The sequence below is a fragment of the Hibiscus syriacus genome, unplaced genomic scaffold (assembly GCF_006381635.1).
Source record: "Hibiscus syriacus cultivar Baekdansim isolate YM2019G1 unplaced genomic scaffold, ASM638163v2 tig00002799_pilon, whole genome shotgun sequence".
NCBI lineage: Eukaryota > Viridiplantae > Streptophyta > Magnoliopsida > Malvales > Malvaceae > Hibiscus > Hibiscus syriacus.
Window position 1 is genome coordinate 1161688 of NW_024061945.1, and position 22146 is coordinate 1183833.

The 22146-nt window shown below is 35.6% G+C and overlaps 1 long non-coding RNA gene and 2 pseudogenes across 1 annotated transcript; 2 read left to right on the forward strand and 1 right to left on the reverse strand.

Moving 5' to 3' along the window:
- Window positions 1-1984: 1984 nt before the first annotated feature.
- LOC120151492 lies at window positions 1985-21740 on the forward strand. The gene is made up of 3 exons (XR_005518618.1): window positions 1985-1994; window positions 12721-12725; window positions 21587-21740. It is a non-coding gene; the product is annotated as an uncharacterized LOC120151492 (long non-coding RNA).
- Window positions 16377-18462, forward strand: LOC120151483 (annotated as a pseudogene).
- Window positions 18548-21457, reverse strand: LOC120151473 (annotated as a pseudogene).
- Window positions 21741-22146: the final 406 nt, after the last annotated feature.

The following is a 22146-nucleotide window of genomic DNA, read 5'->3' on the forward strand; positions in this document are numbered from 1 at the left end:
CTTGTGGTGAGATGAATCCTTACCTTCAGTCCATGATGGAGATGTTGGACTTGAGGTTTGCTTCTATTGAGTCCACTTTATTACTTTAGGGACTCAGGTATCCAAGATAACTTCTCAGTAGTTGGCACTGCAAGCGATGCATGCGATCTCGACGAGACATCCTTGATCGATTTGACGTGGTGACGAATAGACTCAGTGCTCTTTCTTGAGAATTTTCTTCTTTCTGCGCACCTCTTTCGATCCTGATCCTCCATCGGATGCCTGATCGTTTTGCTTTTCTAGTTACATTTTCGTTGATGTTGCATGCCATACTTTGAACTTGCATTTTTGTGTGATTTTCTTAGATTTTGATATTTTGGATTTGGTATTTCTTTTATGTTTTGGATGATCTGATAATTTTTTTAATTTTTAAAATATTTTGAATGTTTTCAGTCATGTTTCCTTTTATTGTGACCATTCCCACTGCCAATGGATATTAATTAAGTTGACTAACTTGTTTGGCCTTTTTGATCTTCATAGCTTTATTATTTATCTTGTTTATTCTGAAACTTATCTTTTTGATTTAACAAAAAGGGAGAAATGTTAAAGTAGGGGAGTATTTTTTCAAGAAAATCTTAAAATTCTTAAATGTTTTGTTATATTAAAAAAGGGGAGATTATTGAAAACACTTTGATATTTTTATATACCAAAAATAGTTAAATAGTTTTTACAAATTTTAAATTATATTTGATTCATTCGTTCGAATATATAAATTATTCTTTAAAGTTAAAAGGTCAATTTTACTCCTCACTCTATTGAAAAATTAAGTCATATACTGGAAATATTTTTGAAATGAATTTTTACCAAGGGTTTCGAACTTCAATCGAGTCAAAAATGATTTTTAAGCATAGTAGTATCGATAATACACTACTGCAAAACAGGCTTTTTACGGTGCTTTTTTTTTTACCTTTAGTGGCGTTTATAAGCGCCGCTAAAAACACATGCGGCGTTAAGACAAACGCAAAAACGCCGTTGAAAATAGCACAACTAAAGTTTGCGGCGTTTTTTCACAAAAAACGCCGCAAAGGTATTGATATTTAGCGGCGTTTGTGTGAAAAACGTCGCAATAGGTGTTGATATTTAGTGGTGTTTGTTATAAAAAAGCCACAATAGGTGTTGATATTTAGTGGCGTTTGTTATAAAAATGCCGCAATAGGTATTGATATTTAGCAGCGTTTGTCATAAAAACGCTGCAATAGGTGTTGATATTTAGCAGCGTTTTTCAAAAAAGCTGTAATAGGTGTTGATATTTAGTGGTGTTTTTTATAAAAACGCCGCAATAGGTGTTGATATTTCGCGGCGTTTGTCATAAAAATGCCGCAATAGGTGTTAATATTTAGCAGCGTTTCTCAGACAAACGCCGTAATATGTTATGATGTTTAGCGGCGTTTTTTGTTAAAACGCCACAGTAGGTGTTGATGTTTTGCGGCGTTTCTGCTAAAAACAATGGTATAGGTCTGTATATAGCGGTGTTTCTAGGATAAAAACGTCGCTAAATGTATGGTATATTGCGGCGGTTTTTTTACAAACGTTGCTAAATAACACAGAATTTAACAATCCTAAAAATTATGTTTGATAACACAGAATTTAACAATCCTAAAAATTATGTTTGATTACCCCAAAACTATTTTTTCAACCTATTCCATTATCCAACAAACAAAACAATAATAATTTCAAACTCTATATTCATAAGAAACAACATCAAATCCAATATAATAAATAAAAGTTTTCATTAACGTAATAATTTCAGTTACAGAAGGTTCAGTAGAATGCCATAACATAAATGAGACTACGATGATGAATTCTGAGGTTGCGTTTTCTGAATCATCAGCATCATATCATTGAGTCATTTTACAAATTCTTCACATCTCTGCTGCTATGTTGCTTCTCTCTGTGCTGTCGCTACTTCTCTATGTGTTACCGCTGCTTCTTTCTTTTCTTCCGCTGCTGCTTTGGTTGCTTCTGTTGTTGCTCTCTCTGCTTCCCTTGCTTCATTTTCCGCTTTCAAGTTAGCCATTTGTTGATCCATCTCAGCCAACTTATCTTTTAAACGACAAACTTCTTGGTGGGAATATTGAGATGTGTGATGTACTGTGATGAACTGGATCCAAAATATTTGGTGGAGTAACGAATGATCCTTGACAGCGCACCCGACCATATCTTTCAAGACCCAAAATGTCATTAATAGCTTGGTTTTCAATGTCATCATCATTAACAATACCTTGACTCGAAGCAGTAACATGATACTCCGCCTTTTTCTCCCTCAATTTTTCCTAATAAAGTGAATAATTAATTAAAATAAAAATGTCATGGTACAAATAAATAAATCAGGTAAATTTAAAACATCTACCCAAAAAACGTACCATAATTTCTGCAGCGTCAGCAGTCATAGGAGTGCCATCCTTCTTCGTATGTGTCATGTCGAAGAGTTGGATTCGACCAACTTTAGAACCGGATGTATTTTCCTAAAATGTACCATAATATAATTACTATGAGTTAGTATGTACATGGAATACAAAAAAACTATTTCAATAATCTATAATACCTCCTCATGAGCTATACAAGCAAAACTCTTCGATCTAGCCGTGTGCGTAAACTTTTTTTGTTGCCTACTAGCAACACCAATATGCTCTCAGGTTTACAATGTCAAACAACCACTTTTAATGATGATTTACAATTCGTTACAATTATTTCTGAAAAATACATCATACCTGTACTTTTTGTGAACTCCAAAATCTAACTGCATCTTCCCATTGGTACCTGAGCATTCCTGGTGGGACTGTTTGCAACTTCTGTTCAAGGATGAGATCATGCTTGAAGTATTTCTTCTTTAAGGAGCTCTTGTGATCCCTCAATCTCTTCCCTAACGTTTGCTTCACATAATCTCAGAGACCTCTAAAGAAAATTTCTCCTATACAACATATAAGTGTGCACCGTAAATATAAATTAGTATTGAATTTCTATATAGTATGTATTATAATGACATTATTACCTTAACAAAATCCAATTCTTGATTTTTGTTACTATTGCACTTTCACGCCATGACTCGTAATTGATCGGTAACAGATTCGCATTACGTCCAACTATGCCTAAGTAACCTGCTAGAAAACGTGATTCTGGGCCAATAGGTTGACCGACATCGTTTCTTGAAACTTTGACATGATGCCCACGAGGAAGTTGGTATAATTCCTTCAAAGTTGTACGTCTTCGAGTCTTGCGCGTTCCAGCATTTTCAACTATATAAGAAATTATTAAATGCTAGTTTTGAAAATGAACAAAGTAGTAAATAATGTTTCGAAGAATACTTTGAATTTCTACGTCTTCTTCAACAGTTTCCGGAACTTCGGAAGACTCATGTGCATTCGATTCCTCGTTATTTCTTTCTTCATGGTCTTTAGAAGCTCAACAACCCGCAATTATTTATTTTTCTCCTCGGCATGATATCTAATAAACAAACATGAGTAATAAAAAATGAATTAATTAATGAATATATTGAAAGATAACATGTTAAGGTTATAACATTATAAATAAATAAATAAAGATATAAAATCATACAAAAGTCTTATATAATGTCATTTGTCATAAATATATTCATCAACATCCTCCCGAACCCATTGAAATTGTGTTGTATTACTGATAGTTTCATCTAAGTTTTGTGGTAATAGAGGTAAACTTTCTGATCTTGTTTCAATGTCATCTCTACTTCCATCCCCGATGTCTATCAAGTCTCTGGGAGTATTTCAAAGCACAACATACCAACCGTCATCCATTGGATCGTGACAATAAAATACTTGTTTCACTTGAGAAGAAAATACATATGGTTCATCCATCAAACGTTGACCCGTTTGAATTAATCGACAGAAATTAACCATTATAAACCCGAATTTATCTCTTTTTATACATGTTTACATAAACCCAGTCACACCGAAACACACAACCTTTCGTTTTCCATAATAATCTAACTCAATAATGTCCGTAAGATTTCCATAATAATCGACCTCTCCCTCCTGCGGATTATTGTCCCTTACAATAGCATAACTTATAGTTGACGAAGTAACTACGACTCAAACAATTTTGTGTCCTTCTTAATCTTTCACGAGATTTCATGTGGAACCTGAACCAATTAATGAGGAAGGCATTATATCTTTTAAATATTCTATTTGGACCTTGAGAAATCCATTTAACTTCTTCACTAACTTCTCTCCCACTCCAAACCTATTACACATGAATGGTGAATTAATTTGAATTGACGTCGATATAAAAAGCAAGACGTATATAATTTATAAGTGTTCCGTAAGATTTAGTTGCTTATCGTCTAGCCTAACCATTCATGAAAAGTTTCTGTGAGTAACTTATGTAGCTCTCGCTGATTTAATATTCGGGAGCGTGCTCGAGATCTCAATACTTCTTTAAACTCACTATAAAGAATATTATGTCGTTAAAAATTGATAAATATAAAAGATAAAGAGATTTCATTAGGATTGGGTCCGAAAGACTTACGTGCGAAAGGGATCTATTGAATCGTGATGGAAAATAACATATCGGTGTGCTTGTACCCAAGACGTGTCATCTAAGTGTGCAATTTCAACTTTCCCTAATGGTTGACCATAACTTCTAAAGAAATAATGTTGAGGTAAGTCATCAGTACTTAACACATCATTTCGATTTGGTCTATTCCATCTTGTTTCAACATCTTCCAAATATCTAGAGCAAAATGTCATACATTCCTCTGCCAAATACCCTTCAGCAATTGATCCTTCCGGATAACGCTTATTACGACAATAAGACTTCAACTTGCCCAAGAACCTATACACAAAACAACATACTACGTAAATAAATTTGAGTGAGAGGTATAATCAGTAGTAATTTGAAACGTGATATTCAAATAACATCTCTCAATAGGGTACATCCATCGATAGAAAATTGGACCACACCAACTCTTGCTTCGTGAGGAAGATGAATTACCAGATGCACCATAATTGTGAAGAATGAAGGTAGAAATATCTTCTCCAAGTTGCATAAAGTCAATGATACTCGATCTTGCAGTTTATCAAGTTCTTCAACCATTAGAACTTTCCTATAAATGGCTTTCATTATATTAGAAAGTTCAATGATACAAGACGTCACCTTACTCGACATGCAACAACGAACAGCTACTGGCAGTAAATCTTGCATTAATATGTGATAATCATGTGACTTTAAACCATAAAGTCTTCAATCTTTAACACTGACACATCGAGAAATGTTTGATGCATACCCATCTGGGACTTTTATATCCTTCAACACCATGCAAAACACCTCTTTTTCTACCATTTGGACGTAATTGCGGATGAAGATCATGTCGAATTCCCATGTCCACTAAGTCAAGTCGACTCTTAAGATTATCTTAAGATTTTCTACCATCATTCAAAATGGTCCCGATAATATTCTCACAAACATTCTTTTCAATATGCATTACATCAAGATTATGTCTCAAAATCTGCTTTTTCCAATAAGGCAACTCAAAAAATATACTCCTCTTTTTCCACAAGTCTACCTCGTTTAGATCATCCTCTTCATCAGACTCATCATCAGTTTGTTCGTCAACTTCAACCTCTTCATTGACTTGCTTTGCCTTTTTCTTTGATCGTGAACTACTTGGTTGATTCATCTTTCCATAAGTAAAATTGATATTTTTCAACATCCTGAATATTTGAGAGCCGATTGTTTGGTCAGGAGCATTTCGAAACTCTTCATTACCATCAAACATATTCTTTTGACTTCTAAATCTATGATTATCAGGTAACCACCGATGATGTCCCATATAAGAGAACTTCTTTCCATTAACCAACCACTTCGAACATGTTTCTATAGCACAACAAAGACAAGCGTAACGACCTTTGGTACTCCAACCCGATAAATTTGCATACGCGGAAAATCATTAATTGTCCATAATAAAGTCGCGCGTAAATTAAAGTTCTCCTTCGTCAACACATCGTATGTTTCGACCCCTTCCCATAACTGTTTCAACTCTGTAATTAGTGGATGCATGTAAATATCAATATCATTTCCGGGGCCTTTCTCGCCGGGGATTATCATGGATAAGATGAAAGATGATTGTTTCATGCAAATCCAAGGAGGAAAATTGTATGGAACAAGTACAATAGGCCAAGTACTATACAAAGTACTCATGATTTTGAATGGATTAAACCCATCAGTTGCAAGACCGAGCCTGACATTTCGAGGATCTCTCATAAAACTTGGATACTTGTTGTCAAATGACTTCTAAGCTAAAGAATCCGCTGGATGCCGTAATAATCCATCATCGGTTCTGCCATCATGATGACACCTCATAGACTCAGCAGTCTTGGAGGACATAAACAATCTTTGTAGCCTAGGTATGAGAGGAAAATATCGTAGAATCTTAATCGGTTTCTTTCTTGATCGTGCTTGAGCTTCATCCTCAGTAATATTTTCTGCCTCCCTAATCATCCATCGAGATTTTCCACATACATGACAAGAGTCCTGATTTTTTCGATCACCCCAATATAACATACAATCATTCAGACAACTATGAATTTTGTCATATCCAAGACCCAAATTTTTTATCATTTTCTTCATATCTTTGCATGATTGAGGGATTTTTGAAAAAGGAAACACTTCTCCTAGTAACTCCTACAATTGCGTAAAGGAGTTACCAGTCCACCCTCCCAGGCATTTTAAGTGGAAAAGACGAATGCAGAAAGAAAGCTTTGAAAACTTTGATCTCTCATAAAGTTGTTCATCCATTTCATTCAGCAACTTGTAAAACTTTGCCGCTTCTCCATTTGGCTCTTCAGCACTTCTAATTCTTCCCATCTCAATGAAATCATTAACATCATTCTGACAATAATTTTCTGTAACATACGGCTGATGAGTGTGCATATTAAATGCATCTCGTAACATCCCTTCCATTCATCTTCTCTAAAAGTTGGATGGTGAGAAGGAGCAGGATAAGTCGAATAACTCGTGGAAGCATATCTATCTGATACAAACTCTCCATGAAAGATCCATTTTCTATACCCCCGAACAAATCCAAAAATAACTAGATGCTCGTACACAACTTCACGAATGTGCCAGTTAATGTTAACACAGTTCTTACAAGGGCAAAGAATCATATTTCTTGGCTTGCATTCAGAAAAGCTAAATTTAGAAATTTTTTGACCCCATTTCGATATTCGACGCTTACCCTTGAAAATCCATCCAACTCTTATCCATTTCATATTTCTGGAGTTTCAAATTCAAATGTTAATTGCTAATATTATAAATAACTTTAGAACCTAAACAGAAGCATTAAACTATCAGATATAGTCTATAATACTTAAACATAGTATACAACTAATGACTCCTAAATTATAGAACTTTTAAATTGATAAATTTTTTTAGGCTGATAACAATACTCTTTTGCTCCTAACATTTCATGCTCGATCATTTCATGCTCCTACATAATCTACTACTTCACATGCCAATATTATACACTATACTCCAATTCCCCAGTAACTTTTATATATATTGAACTTATGCAGAAAGAGTACATAAAATTCTCAGAGATTGAAAATTAAAGAACTAATTTTAACCTTGATAACATGATGAAAAATGAATAAATAACTAAAGAAATGGTTAAATGATAAATGAATAAAGAAATAAAGAACTAATTTTAACCTTTAAATGAAAACCAAAATTTCTTAAATTTAGGTTCATAACATTTAAAAAATGAACTGGTTAAATGAAAAATGAATAATCTCTGGCAAGAAATAAACTAAATTGTTTCGTAACAATAGGAAAGTTCAGTTCATAATTACATGTGGGCTTTCGAGTTCATGCCATTTATTTTATGTTAGGTTTCACATGTTATGCTTTCTCTTCAGTTATTTAATATTTCCAGGTTCGTAATCCTATTAATATAATGTCACCCAACCCAATAGTCCAAAGGTGTATATGCTTCATATTCATTACATAGCAATTACTGGAATAGATCAATTCTTTCATAACCTATTTGAATTTAGCTAGCCAATAAGTCATAGTTTGCAGAGTTGTCCGGTCAAATGGAATTTACCTAAAACATAAGTTATTGTATGACCTAAAACAGTCTTGTCGTACATGGTTTGAAAGGTCTAACAAAGGTGTAATTAACTACGGATACGGTCAGTGCTATTAGATCACACATTGTTCTAGAAGGTTTCATCAAAAGGTAACAATGTTATCCTTACCGTTTATGTTGGTGACATTATCATAACAAGAGATTACTTTGATGAAATCAGTAAGCTAAAAAGTGAACTTCATGCTAACTTTGGATGCATAACAATACCTGAACTTCAGACTTTGGATGCAGTGCACTTTTATCTATGCCTTTATCGACTTTGAACCACTCAACAAGTATGAGCTTGACAAGGGGAAGTTCACCCGTTATCTGCAAAAAACTTGTAGGTTACTCAACTGATTCGATGCAGAATATTGGGAAAAACAAGAAATACGGAGAACAAAATACATATATAAAAAAATATAGAATTCCTTGCATACTAGAATCCTTCAACACACTTAGCAACAATTTTGTTTGGTAAACAAAATGCTAAACCTTATTATTTTTCCTCATCGGAAGGTGAGTAAGAGCAATGGAAGTTTCTTATGGTACCGTTTATATGTATATTGGTTTTTAGCACAAATGCAAGCTCAATTTTTAAATTTATAGTTCTTTTCTGCTCGTGTACAGACCAAGGATAGGGAACAACAACATTAAGGTAATTCTTGTATGCATTTAAGGTTTTTAATTCATGCACTAGATTTGAGTTTCATATATTCTTTCAGTTGGCTCATTATAACAAAGTTCACATTATCCTTTAGTTTAGAATTGAAGCTGACATGACATAGTCTATTCAACTTTATTTAGTCTATGGCGTCAACACCAACTAGTATCAATAACAGCAATAAATCAATAACAGCCTGATTTGTATCTCCGAATTCAGAGATATAACAAATATATTTTTAAAATGATATCGTATTTAGTATATATATTTTGATCGATGTTCAATACGATTTATATAGTGCTATAAATTTCTGATGCGATATTTGTAATTTGACAAAATATGGTACTTGTACTTTTAAATATCTATTATGGTATGTGAATATATATGAATTTGGGCATGGTGGTCCTTGGATCGAACTACCTAATATGGCAGCCACTTATGTTTATTTATTTATTCTTTTCGTGTTCTAAGGTCCACAAAATAGGTAGAGGCAGCGGCTGTCTTAATTTCTACCAAAAATGAGTAAATTAATAGATTAAGTAGAATTAAGATGAGTAAATTAATATATTACAGGGAGAGTTGAGACAAGACTATCTTGATGATGTTCGTTTCCAAAAATGAATCAAACATTGTAAGAAATTAACAGAGTGCAGTCAGTGCAGGCAACTAAACGAGTTCAGCCTTGTAAAATGAACTACCTAAACGCTAAAGTTTGGAGGAAAACCAAGGTATACCAATATAGTACACAAAACAAATATGTGATAACGATTACATTCTCTGACTACTTCTCAAGTGAAGGACCTAACTGCAGAAGATGTGGTGACCAAACTCGAAAGGAGGCCAATAATGAGTGCACTATTATACGTGGTTGGCTCGGCTTGCATCGAGTTGTTTCATGGAATCGATTAATGTTTCAAATAATAATAACATTTAAATAGTGTTCTACTTAAGAAAAATAAAATTCTAAATGCAACATAGTCCAATCAATTCTAATTTCCTAGCATCAACCCTCAAAATGGACATATTTCTTTATGACTACCAAACGACATCATGAAACAAATTAAAATCGCTCAAACAATCGGTTGTCCATTCATTTATCTCCAGAAATAATCGGTATTTAGTTGTCGTCAATGAAGTTAAAATTATGAGAGGTTCATGACAGAATGTTAAACTCTATTTTCCTGGATAGTAGTCCAACCCAATCCAAGCAGTCAAAATGTTTATACTCAAACATACATTCAAAACATTAAATGGGGATCATACGTCCATAACGAGAACCAAACATTGCATGTTTAAACTCAAAATTTCATTACATAAAAGCATGAGAAATCCTAAACATAAGATGGTAAATCAATACCCATTTTTATTTCAGTGCAAAAAAGAGATTTAGAGAGTACCTGGCGTAAATGTAATGGTGTTGGTTTGGGTGGCTCTGGGTCTCTGGTTGCTTGTGGCTACGGAAGAAAGAAAATGAACCGATGATGGAGGGCAAGGCGGAGTTACTGAAATGGCACTAAAAGGGGATCCAGAACGCTTGGCTGAACGATGGTGAGAAAGAAATTAGGGCTCGGGCAAGAAATTTGATTTTGGGGTTTTTATAATACTTTGTGGCATTTGTAAACCAAACGCCGCTAATTGACAATTCTACTGAGTCGTTACTGCCCTAGCCTATAGCGGCGTTTTTATAAAAACGCCGCAAAATATTATATCTATTGCGGTGTTTATCTTAAGAAACGCCACAAAATATTATATCTATTGCGGCGTTTATCTAAAAACGCCACTAAGGGTATGAGTCTATAGCGGCATTTGTATAAAAGCGCCACTAAAGTACTAGTCTATAGCGTCGTTTATATAAAAACGCTGCTAAAGTACGAGTCTTTAGCGGCGTTTTCATTCAAAATGTCCCTAAAGTACGAGTTTATAGTAGCGTTTAGATCAAAACGCCACTAAAGTATGAGTATATAGCGGCGTTTATATAGAAACGCCACTAAAGTACTAGTATATAGTGGCGTTTGTATAAAAACGCCACTAACGTACGTACCTATAACGGCGTTTCTGGATACAAACGCCGCTAATTACCTTTTATTTAGATAATATTAGTTGATTTTACATATTTCATTTCTAATGTATATCAACTAAATTGATTGATATATGTATAAACATTATATGGAGAAACATTAGTTGATTTTACATATTAACAACAACCATACATTTTAATTAAGACATTCCGTCATCAGAGCAAATACGCCACTTAGACATTCCGTCGACGATAATTTCTCTTACTCAAGGCAACACCTGCTCTCTTTTTCTCAAATACGTTAGCTTTTTGGGTTTTCCACATTTTCAGAAGACCAAAAAAATGAAAAATATCATTAATTATAAGAGGGATTAAACCGTGCAGTTGTGTTATAGTTCGTCGGTGAGAGGCCCGATTTGGTCGCCGGGACATACAATCGACGACGATGGTAGGAATCGTTTGAGAGCTATTGTTGTTTCAGAGAAGAAGCTTTGAGGGAAGAAGAGTTTAATTAATTTTAGGGTTCAGGTAGGAGAAAAAGAAGACTATATATTTAACATTTTGTGGCGTTTATACAAAAAAACGCCACTATTGATTACACTATTGTGGCGTTTGTTAAAAAACGCCACTATTGATTAACTACTAAAAACGCCACTATTGATTAACACTATTGCGGCGTTTATTTAAAAACGCCACTATTTATTATCACTATTACGGCGTTTAAGAATAAATGCCACTATATGTGTAATCTATTGCGGCGTTTGTGGTATAAACGCCGCTAATTTACCTATCTATTGCGGCGTTTTGGCTAAAACGCCACTATATGTTAATCTATTGCGGTGTTTATGGTATAAACGCCGCTAATTTACCACTCTATTACGGCGTTTTTTAACAAACGCCGCAATAAACCACCCTATTGCGGCATTTTTTCAACAAACACCGCTAAAGTATCAATTTGTGGCGCTACGATTGTAAACGCTGCTATATGTTTAACTTTTGTGGCGTTTTCTCTCCAAACACCGCTAAAAACGCCGCTACATATCAGTTTTGCTGTAGTGCTACTATAACAGTACCAAGAATGTTCAAGAAATATCGATACAAATATCGATGTTGAAGCCCAAAATGATGAAGTAGTATTGATACTGCTAAGGCGGTACCGATGTTGTATACAAGTGTGTCAAAACATAATACTAAAATGGTATCGATACTATATACAATATCGATACTAGTTAGTATAGTAATTCTGATACTCTTAGTGATGGTATCGATACTACCTTTTTGGTTTTGAATCCGTCAAAATTCCAATATACTAAAATGGTACCGATACTATATACAGTATTGATATCACTGAATATAGTAGTATCGATACCCTTGTAACAATATCGATACTAGAGTTTCCCAATAGTCATATTTTTTTATTTAATGCAGGGAGTATGATACTGAGAGACCGAGTATCGATACTACAAGCTTTTGACTGCATTTAATTCGGGAAACTACCTCCCAACGGCTCTATTCACTCACACAACAATTGAAACCGTTGGAATTAATTGAGGAAGTATAAAAACAATATTTCAAGTCATTTAGAGATACAAGAGAAAGCCAAAAACAACAAATTCGAGCCAAAATCAAGTCAGTATTCTTCAATATTCCTTTTGCTTTAAAAGAACATTTTTTGTACTCATTTGTATTTATTTCTCAACTGTTGTTTTTTGTTCTTGAATTGTGGAAACACATTCCTAGTGAAGATTTTATAAGTTTGCAATTTGTAATTTTCTCTTTTAGAGAGTGTCTCAAGAATTTGGGGTATAATTCTTTAGGGAGTTGTAAGGTTACACCTTATCCTCAAAGGTAGATACAAATTAGTGAATTTGTGGAAATCCTTAGTGTGGATAGCTAAGGTAGTGGATGTAGACTTTGGTTGATAAAGTCGAATCACTCTAAATTCTTGTGTTCAATTTTATAATTTTTTTCTCAAGCTTCCACCAAAATTTCTAATTGTTAATTCACCCCTCTTTGTTATTTCACCCATTCGATTGACTCAAAAATCATATAAGAAACTTCTTATATACAAGGAGGAATTCTTTACACTTGTATGAAAACTTAGAATCAGCTCTTATTTGCACAGTAAACTAGTGATACCGTGGGTGATTATGGGTGATGCTCATAGCTTGGTTTAATAACATTTGGGAAATATGACTCATCCACATGTTCTTCTAGGAGGCTTTGGGGAGAATTTTACGATGACGGGTGATTAGGGGTTATCGTTCCCGAGGTTTCTCGTCGTAGAATGATTTATCAGCATGTAATGACTTGTTCGGTCTATCTCTGTCCCTTTGTAATTCCGATGGCTGGAATACCTTACCTGCGAATGGTTTTCTCATATGGGCGATGGACTTATTGATGGTGGATTTGCAACAAGAATTCTTGGCATTGTTGATGGAACTTTTCCTTTATCATCAGAGAGTGGACTTATTTCGAGTTCCTCCTCTTCTGATTCTACCGGATCCTTCCCCTCGTCATCAGGTGGTTCTTCACCAGCGAACAGACTATCTTGTTGAACATCATCTCCCATTGATATTTTCGGCTCTTCCTCATCACCATGTGATTTTTCACTGGCGAATGGACTACCTTGTTGAACGTCTTCTTCCGTTGATATTTCCAGCTCCCCTACGTCATCACCAAGTGATTTTTCACCATCGAACGAACTCGCTTCTTGAACCTCTTCTCCCAATGGTCCTTCCGACTCTCCTATTTCATAAGGTGATTTTTCACTGGCAAACGGGCTCTCTTCTTCAATGGCTAGTAGAAGGTGCCTCCAATCGCGCTGCCGGATTATGTGTTGTTGCAATGGTTTCTCACCAAAAAACGGAATCACGTACGGCGATTCATAATCGCCACTGGATTATTTGGCTAAAGATGGAATGGAGGTGGAAACAAACACCATTCCAAGGAAGAACAAATGCAAGCAAGCTTTAGTCATCTTTAAGATCATAGTGGTTTTCTTTTCCTTGCATGCTTGGCAACAAAATTGATGGAGTTGATTCCCTTTTATAAGGGATGAAAGGCGTTGAAGCCATGTATTTATCACACTTGTATGCATTATATTCTGGACCTCTCTTTTTATAGTCCGTAGGACACGCCTATACCATAAATTGAGATTTGTAAGGCCAAATGCATCTTTCATTAGGGTTACTCTATATTAAGTGAATTTCTCCCTTCAACATTTTATGCGTAAAAAGATTATACGTTGAGTTTCCCTTAACAACAAATTACAAATGAGATGGAGTAAACTACACTAGTTGTTACTGGACTTTGAGAATGCTTTCACCTTGCTCATCAAACTTGAAAAACTTTCATTGGAGACAATAATGTTATGAAAAACTATTATTTCGACCATGGACCGTTAAACCATTAACGATAGCTGATTTGTCATCGTTAAATGGATTCTTCGGTCAAAAAGACCATTGAACTATTCCTCTTATTATTCTCTTTCTTTCCTTCTATTCAAACTCATAGAAAAGCCTTCCAATCTCTTCAAATCCCAATTGAAAGCTAAAACTTGTTGATCCGTTATTGTCAATCATATTTCTAGCCATATAGAGTCTTCACACTATTGGAATTGACCAATAACCATTCCATTCATCGAAAATTTGACCTTTGAGGTGACTATCAATTGGATTTTACCAGTAACTATTTCATTCATCGAAAACTTTACATTCGATGATATTGCACCTTCTGTGAACTATCAAAGGAGGTTTGCAATTCTCACAATCGAGTCCATCAAAAGCCAAGCTGAAAGATTTCATTAACATGTTGACATGGGCCATAAAAGATTAAATCATTCTTATTATATGCGGAGAGTAAGCTATGGTAGGAAAGTGGATTCATTAGTCAAATTCCACTGGCTGTTCCCATTAACATATTTATGTTATAAATATTTGATACTTGCACTAGTCAGTCGTACAATGTTATCAGGGTCATCATACGAGTGATGAGAAACTATCTCATTACACGTGTGAGAGCCATCACACAATAAATCCTATCTCATTACATGTGTGATGGTTATTGAGTTTTATCCCGAATAAGTGTTAATAAAACGTATTAGTCATTCACATAAAAACATTTGTTCAAGCGTGTGAAGAAATAAGATCTACCACCGTAGAGGCCATACGTCATCTTATCTAACACCCCTATGAGAATGAAACTTAGTAGAGTATTTACCATTCTCAGGATATACAATGCATAATAACACATGTAATACTTGGGTGGGAGACAATATTGGCGAGAGAAATCTAGTTAAAAACATGTAAAAACTACTTACATAGTCATTTGATTATGGGTAGATTTTATTTAAAATACGACAAATTACAAATCAAATACTAAAGAAAAAAAATTAGGGATTTCGTCCTGACTCCCCTTTAAACAAAAAGGAAGTAACATCTTTCAAACGGTTGAAATACCATGTCTTTTGACTATGCCAATCACAGAATGACACGTATACGAACATCCAATTATACATAAGTAATCATTATAACATTCCCCAAAACAACTCATTAAATACAAGAAGTGTCGTCATATGTAGGTCTCAGGTAAGAACACTTTATGACATTCTCTTGATTAATGAAAAAAAAAATGTTATGCCTCCTTCGAATCTCCTCCGCAAATACCCTCTTCGGCGATCGAAATCTTTGGAGTAAGAGGTTTTCGAAGGATCACCTTCGTCGATCATATCATTCAAGGCCTATTCCTCGTTATTTGATATCACTCGCATGATTATTTTGTCTTGACATTATTTTTGACAGATTCAGAGAGCAAAATCTATTGTCAAACAATTATATTTATTCAACTTATCAACCTACGAATAATAATCATGACCTTATGACTAACACTAGCAGTAAGGAGACGACTACTTGATTTTGTTTTCCATCGTTTTCTTCTTCTTTAATTTTTCAAAACATATGACATTAATCGACTTTAAATTTATCATTAACCTAAATTGAATCTAATATAATCAGAGTGTAACTTGTCTCTTTTGTTTTCATTTTAGACTCCTTATTTTCTCTCTTTAATACTTTATTATTTTATAAAGAATGAAAACAAAGGATATATTCTTGTGGCTGCCTTTAGTATCCAAGGGACATCACAAGAATAATATTTACAAAGTCAAATTCATACTAAATCGACTTTAGATCACTTAATATACCTCTATATATTTAAAATAATTATTATAATAATTATTATATTATTTTTCTCTTTTCATAAAAAAATTAACTATTATAATATCTTTATTTATTTGTTTGCAATTTTTTAATTTTATCAAATAAAAATAAATAAAATAAGATCAAGTTAAGTTTTTATTTATAAAATTTGAGATAAATAAAATATTTTTTAAATAACTAAAAAGAAAAATTCCCCGCGCACCATGAACGACCAGTCGTGCATGTTTAAACAACACCAATATGAAAATCATATTTCTTTAAGGGGAAAAAATCTCTTTCACTTTCCCCAGAAGAACAAAGCATGCAGGTGGTGGAAAGACCCTTTCTTTATTCTTTGATTCTTTCACTTTTGTCTGCCTTTATCTTCTTCTTGTTATTTGGTCCACAAAGGTTCGATCATTAGGTGGGGTGTTGTTGGACTATGGAAGCTCGGGTTCTTGATGGCATAATCAATAGGTTGCTTGAAGTTAGAGGCAAACCAGGCACACTTGTTCAGCTTTCTGAATCTGAAATAAGGCAGCTCTGTCTTGTTTCTAAAGATATCTTCTCCAGGCAACCCATTCTTTTAGAGCTTGAAGCACCTATTAAGATTTGTGGTATCTTCTTTTCTTCAATCTAAATCCATCTCTTTGTTCATAATTATGCATGAATTTGATTCTTGAAATGGGTTTCTACCAGTTTATGTGTTTACTTGTTTGATGCTATGATTTGTTCATAAAATGGGTTGTTTAGCTTCAAGTAAGGCTTGAAGTTATTTTAATGTATGGGATTTTGGGCATTTTTACTGAAATTAGATCTTCTGCGTAAGAGTTTTCCAGTTATTCTCTCGGTGCTTTATGCTGATGGTTTTTCCTTATGAGATCATATCACAGTACTAAATTGCGATCACAGACGTTATTAGGACGTGATTTATTTCCCAAAAATAACTATATTTCTAACTTTACAGATACGGTTGTGGTACCTCAATGACCTTGAGACTGCAATTTAGTACAATGGATCATATTATGGGTATAAATTTGTGTAACATTTGTGAAAGTTTGTCTATAACTTTGGTGCTATGTATTGTGCATGCAACTTCTGAATTTTTTCGAACTGGTATTCGATATTGACACTGAGTTTTGAGTAACATGGCATTGTGATTCATATACATCATTTTTGTGATGCAGGAGACATTCATGGCCAGTATTCTGATCTCCTGAGGCTATTTGATATGGCGGTTTCCCTCCTCGTTCCAATTCTTGTTCTTGGGGGATTACGTATCCTCATAACATTTTCCTTCTTAGGGGTAACCACGAATGTGCTTCGGTGAACCGTATCTACGGATTTTACGACGAGTGTAAACGAAGATTCAATGTGCGGCTCTGGAAAGTATTCACAGATTGTTTCAACTGCCTGCCCGTGGCAGCTCTGGTTGAAGAAAGGATATTCTGCATGCATGGCGGACTTTCACCGGAGCTCCACTGTATGGATCAGATTAGAAACATAAAGAGGCCTACCGATGTTCCAGAATCCGGCCTCCTTTGTGATCTCCTATGGTCTGATCCTAGTAAAGAAATCCTGGGATGGGGTCCTAACGATCGGGGAGTTTCCTACATGTTCGGTGCTGATAGGGTGACCGATTGTCTCATGAGGCTTGATATCGACATAATATGTCGGGCACACCAGGTTTAAATAGATTTCTCACGGAACATTTGTTGGATTTCTATGTCTTTTGGTTCCTCTGTCTCAATCTAATGTCCATGCTTGTAGGTCGTTGAAGATGGATATGAATTCTTTGCTAATAAGCAGCTTGTAACCATATTTTCGGCCCCGAATTACTGCGGAGAGTTCGACAATGCTGCTGCCATGATGAGCGTGGACGGGAATTTAAAATGTTCTTTCCAGATATTAAAGGTGGCGGATAAGAAACCAAAGTCATCCGGATTCGGAACCTTAGCTCCAACTAAGTCATCTATTACTCCCGGTATAATCAAGGTATATTCAAACACATACCATATATGAATATATGTTGAAAATAGGCACTTCAACGAAAACGAAGTCAGGGTAACATGATACTTAGAAGCAAAGCATAGTAACTTGTCCTGTTTTATGTCTGCAGGAGCCTGAACAAGAGCCGGTGCAGGAAGAGGGGTGCCGTTTGATGTAAGATTTTTCTCTTTAGAACTGGAATTTGTTGCTTCTTTTGGATCCAAGACAGTAGGTGAAAATAACACAACCAGGGTGATAACTAGAAAAGCCAAGAAAGAAGAGAAAATAAGACCAGAACAAGAATGGTACTTATAAAATGGAACGATGAAAATAACTGCAACAATCCAAAGGGGTGTGTGTGTTAAGTATACGTCATTTATCCGGGGTTATCCTTGATGTTGTTAGGGATCTGTGGACCTGAAGTTGTTTATCATTTTTGTTCTTTGATTTGGCAAAATGTAGAAATGGTGGTGGGGATTAGTAGTTCAAATTTTGAGTGAATCACAAGTTGTTACCCGGATAAAGTAATCAATAAAGCATGATTTGATGTTAAAGTTCGTATATATAACTGAAGTTCATACAAATCAGTAGCTCTTGTACATAAAAACACTAATTCGACTTATATATATATATATATCATGAGCATAATTCGCAGTACCCCAAGCTCTTCGAGGGCTCAGGTTTGCAGGTTGGCATAATCCAATGTATTAGTGAGATAACTAAATAGCTTTACTTACCATTCTTACTTGAAGTCTGTTCCATGTTGATCTTTTCTTGCATCAATCGCTTCGTATCAGAAGAATCATACTCCTGCAACAGCCTGCCATCGGACGATGAACAAGATTGGGGAACGGAAAATGACATTCTGCTAGTACTTTGCCTCTTAGATGCTGAAGATTCGGCAGTCGAGCATGAGTCTTCTCCTCTGGAGGTCCCTGCTTGTTTGTCGTGATTATTCGGTTTATTAGCAGGCCACCTTTCTTCTTCCACAAGTTTTGCTCTCTTCCTATGCAATGAACCATTATTGCCATTTTGAAATGATGGGACCCTTTGATCATTAGATGAATATGTCGGACAAGAAGACTTTTCCTTTAGAATAACTTTCGGGATCGGAGACATTTCAATACGATCGGAATTGTCAAAAACTTCTTCGCTCATCCCATCCGAAGTTGCAGCTTTTGCAGCTGCTTCCGTTTCCCACATTTTAAATATAGCTTCTCTCAGATGTTCTCTAGCTGTATCCATATCTATTACAGGTTTTGGATAGTTTAACCCCAACTCCACTCCGGCGGCTTTAAGCACGGTAAGAGGTGCATCCCAAGGATGATGGATCCACTCGGTTGGCATCCTCGCTAGCTCCGGCAGCCATTGCCTTACATATTCACCTTCAGGGTCAAACTTGGCTCCTTGAATCTGACTCGAAAAAAATCAACTTAAAATGAGGTTCAAAGATAGGAAAAACACTTGTTATCGTTAAGATAGTACCCCCAATAACACAAAAATGTACCTGTGGGCTGTCTAATCGTTCTAGCTCGTGACCATCGGGTAAGCTGCCGGAGATGTACTGCCAACCGAGAATATCGCATTCTAAATCGCATCCAGAAGTGTGTCCCAGAAATACTTCATTCCCCATCTCCATGGAAGAAGGAGAAACTTCACCGCGAAACTCGAAACGATGACTCTTATTCTATTGTGTATCCAACCGGTTGCCCAAAGCTCCCTCATTCCAGCATCCACCAATGGATATCCCGTCCGACCTTGTCTCCAAGCTTTAAAACGGTTCTCATCGGCATTCCAAGGAAAATACTTTAAGTTGCTCAACAACGGTCTCTCGTGAGTGAACGGAAAGTTGAAGGTAAGGTACCGGGAGTACTCTCGAAGCCCGATGGCCTTTAGAAAAAGTGTTACACTCTCTTCCCCTTGAGCTTTATGTTCTCTTCTCCATATTAACTGTTTCATCCGTGCGCTTTGGAAAACTTTCCTCACACTTACCTCCCCGAAATGAAGATACGGAGACAAAAGCGATGTGGAGTTGCCCCCGACCATAAGCCTGCTTCTCGAATAGTCGAACAGGTTCTGTTCAATAAACTCGGTTAGAGCCTTATCGGCATTGCCCCAACCTGGAGACCATGCTCTTCCTAACAATGCATTGCTAGCTTTTTCAGTTTCGTTTTCGAGGCCCAAATCTTCGATCGAGTACCTTTCTATTGTTCCTGTCACTAATAAGGATAAAGAATAGCAAACTGGTTACACATTTTCTGCAATATTCATGTGTGTGCATCATGCTTAGTACACTGGTCATAGTCGAGTTAGCTTCAATTTCGTACTATCAAGAACGAACCGAACCAGATTACATGTTATTTTGTTCAAACTTACCTTCGACTGGCAGCAACCTCCATGGGGGAAGAAGTGAAACAGGTTGCATTTGCACGTTCAAGCACTTGTCCCAATATGTGTCGAAGGTCGTAAAAGCTTGCCCCTTCTCATCATATATCTCCCATGGTTCGTATAACAAATCTCCATTGTAGCTTTGCACGGAAATGCCGGCCTCTGCCAGTTTCTCCTTGATGTTATGATCTCGAACTAACGAAACCGGATCTGCGAAAGAAGAGCAAAACAAAACGCATAAGCATCTGCTAGTGATTAAAATTACTTCATCAAATGAATCAGAACATACCATAAAGATGGTTAAATACAACTTTAGTAGCGCTTGTAGAATTGATGCAGTCCAAAAGAGCTGAAAGAGTACTATGTGTCTTGATCAACACAAGTTCAGAACCAAGAGAATTCAAAGACTGCTCCAAATGAGCAAGAGATTGCTTCAGCCACCACCGCGATACTCGACCGGGATAGAATTGCTCTTCCTCTTTAGGGCACCATATATAGACCGGAAAAACTCCCTTGTCCTTCGCAGCAGCGGCCAAAGCAGGATTGTCATCAATCCTAAGATCCCTCCTAAACCAGACTATAGTCTTACAGCTGCTACAACTACTACTACTCATGTTGAAACTAACAAGATCTTTCCGATGAGATGACTACCGATGTGTTCGAATTCATAAACATGAAACGCTACAAAAGCAACTAAAATAATTGAAACGAAACCCTCAAAATTACCTTCTGTTATGTATCCAAGATATCCAACCAAATCAAACTCCAATCAAGCTTTGCCCTGCCTGTCTCAATGATCCCCCAATTCTGCCACTCAAAAACATCAAAAGCTTACAAAATATCTCCAAAGCTAAGATCTTTGATGAAGACATCCATTAAAGAAACTAGTTGAATAGACAGGCAAAAACTCTGCAACACTACAATATTCTATATATATATATATATATATACTGAGATTTTTCAGGAGTAAAATATACAGATCTCAGATCCCAAAAGGAGGAAAATAAGTGATTCTCTTGCTAATTCTTATTAAAGAAGGTTATCCACAGACAAAGACAACTAAAACACACGAGTTTATGTTTGTTTAAGACCCAGTTTTTAACCCCCAGTGAAAGGAGAAGGCTTGAAACAAAGCAAAAACATTCAAAAATAATGTTTTCAAGGGAATTACCAATGGCTTTACGCCAAGGAAGCTACTTTGTTTATGTCAAGATCACGTGGGGACTTTTAATGGTGGAAGGCATATCTTGTCTGCTTTGTGGATCCACTGTAAAACTTACCCTCAAGATAAGGTTTTCTATTTTTTTCCCCTGCCTTTCTCTGTCTGTCTCATTCAATTCACACTTTGGTCATGTAATAATTTTGTTTTTCCTTTTTTTTTACTGTTTGACTGAAGAATAAATGCATTGAGATCATGTAGGTAGGAAGAAGAAACTAGCTAGCTGCCAAAATCCCGAATTATGCAACTTATATTTTTAGTGATTGAATCAAAACGTTTCTCCCTAGCTGCCATTTTTTATGATCATACAAGAAACTAGAACAGTTGAGAATCTTAAATTCAACCCAAGTCCCTAACCCCTTTTGTCATGACCTGAATCAAAGTTTTGATTATTTTCATGCAGGTCTCTCTCAGTCACTGTTGCAATCGTTGTCTACTTGTGATAAACACTAGGTGAAATTTCATCATTAGACCCTGTACAGTGTGTATGTTATAGATTTAGCCCCTTATACTCTAAATTACTCAATTTCAGTC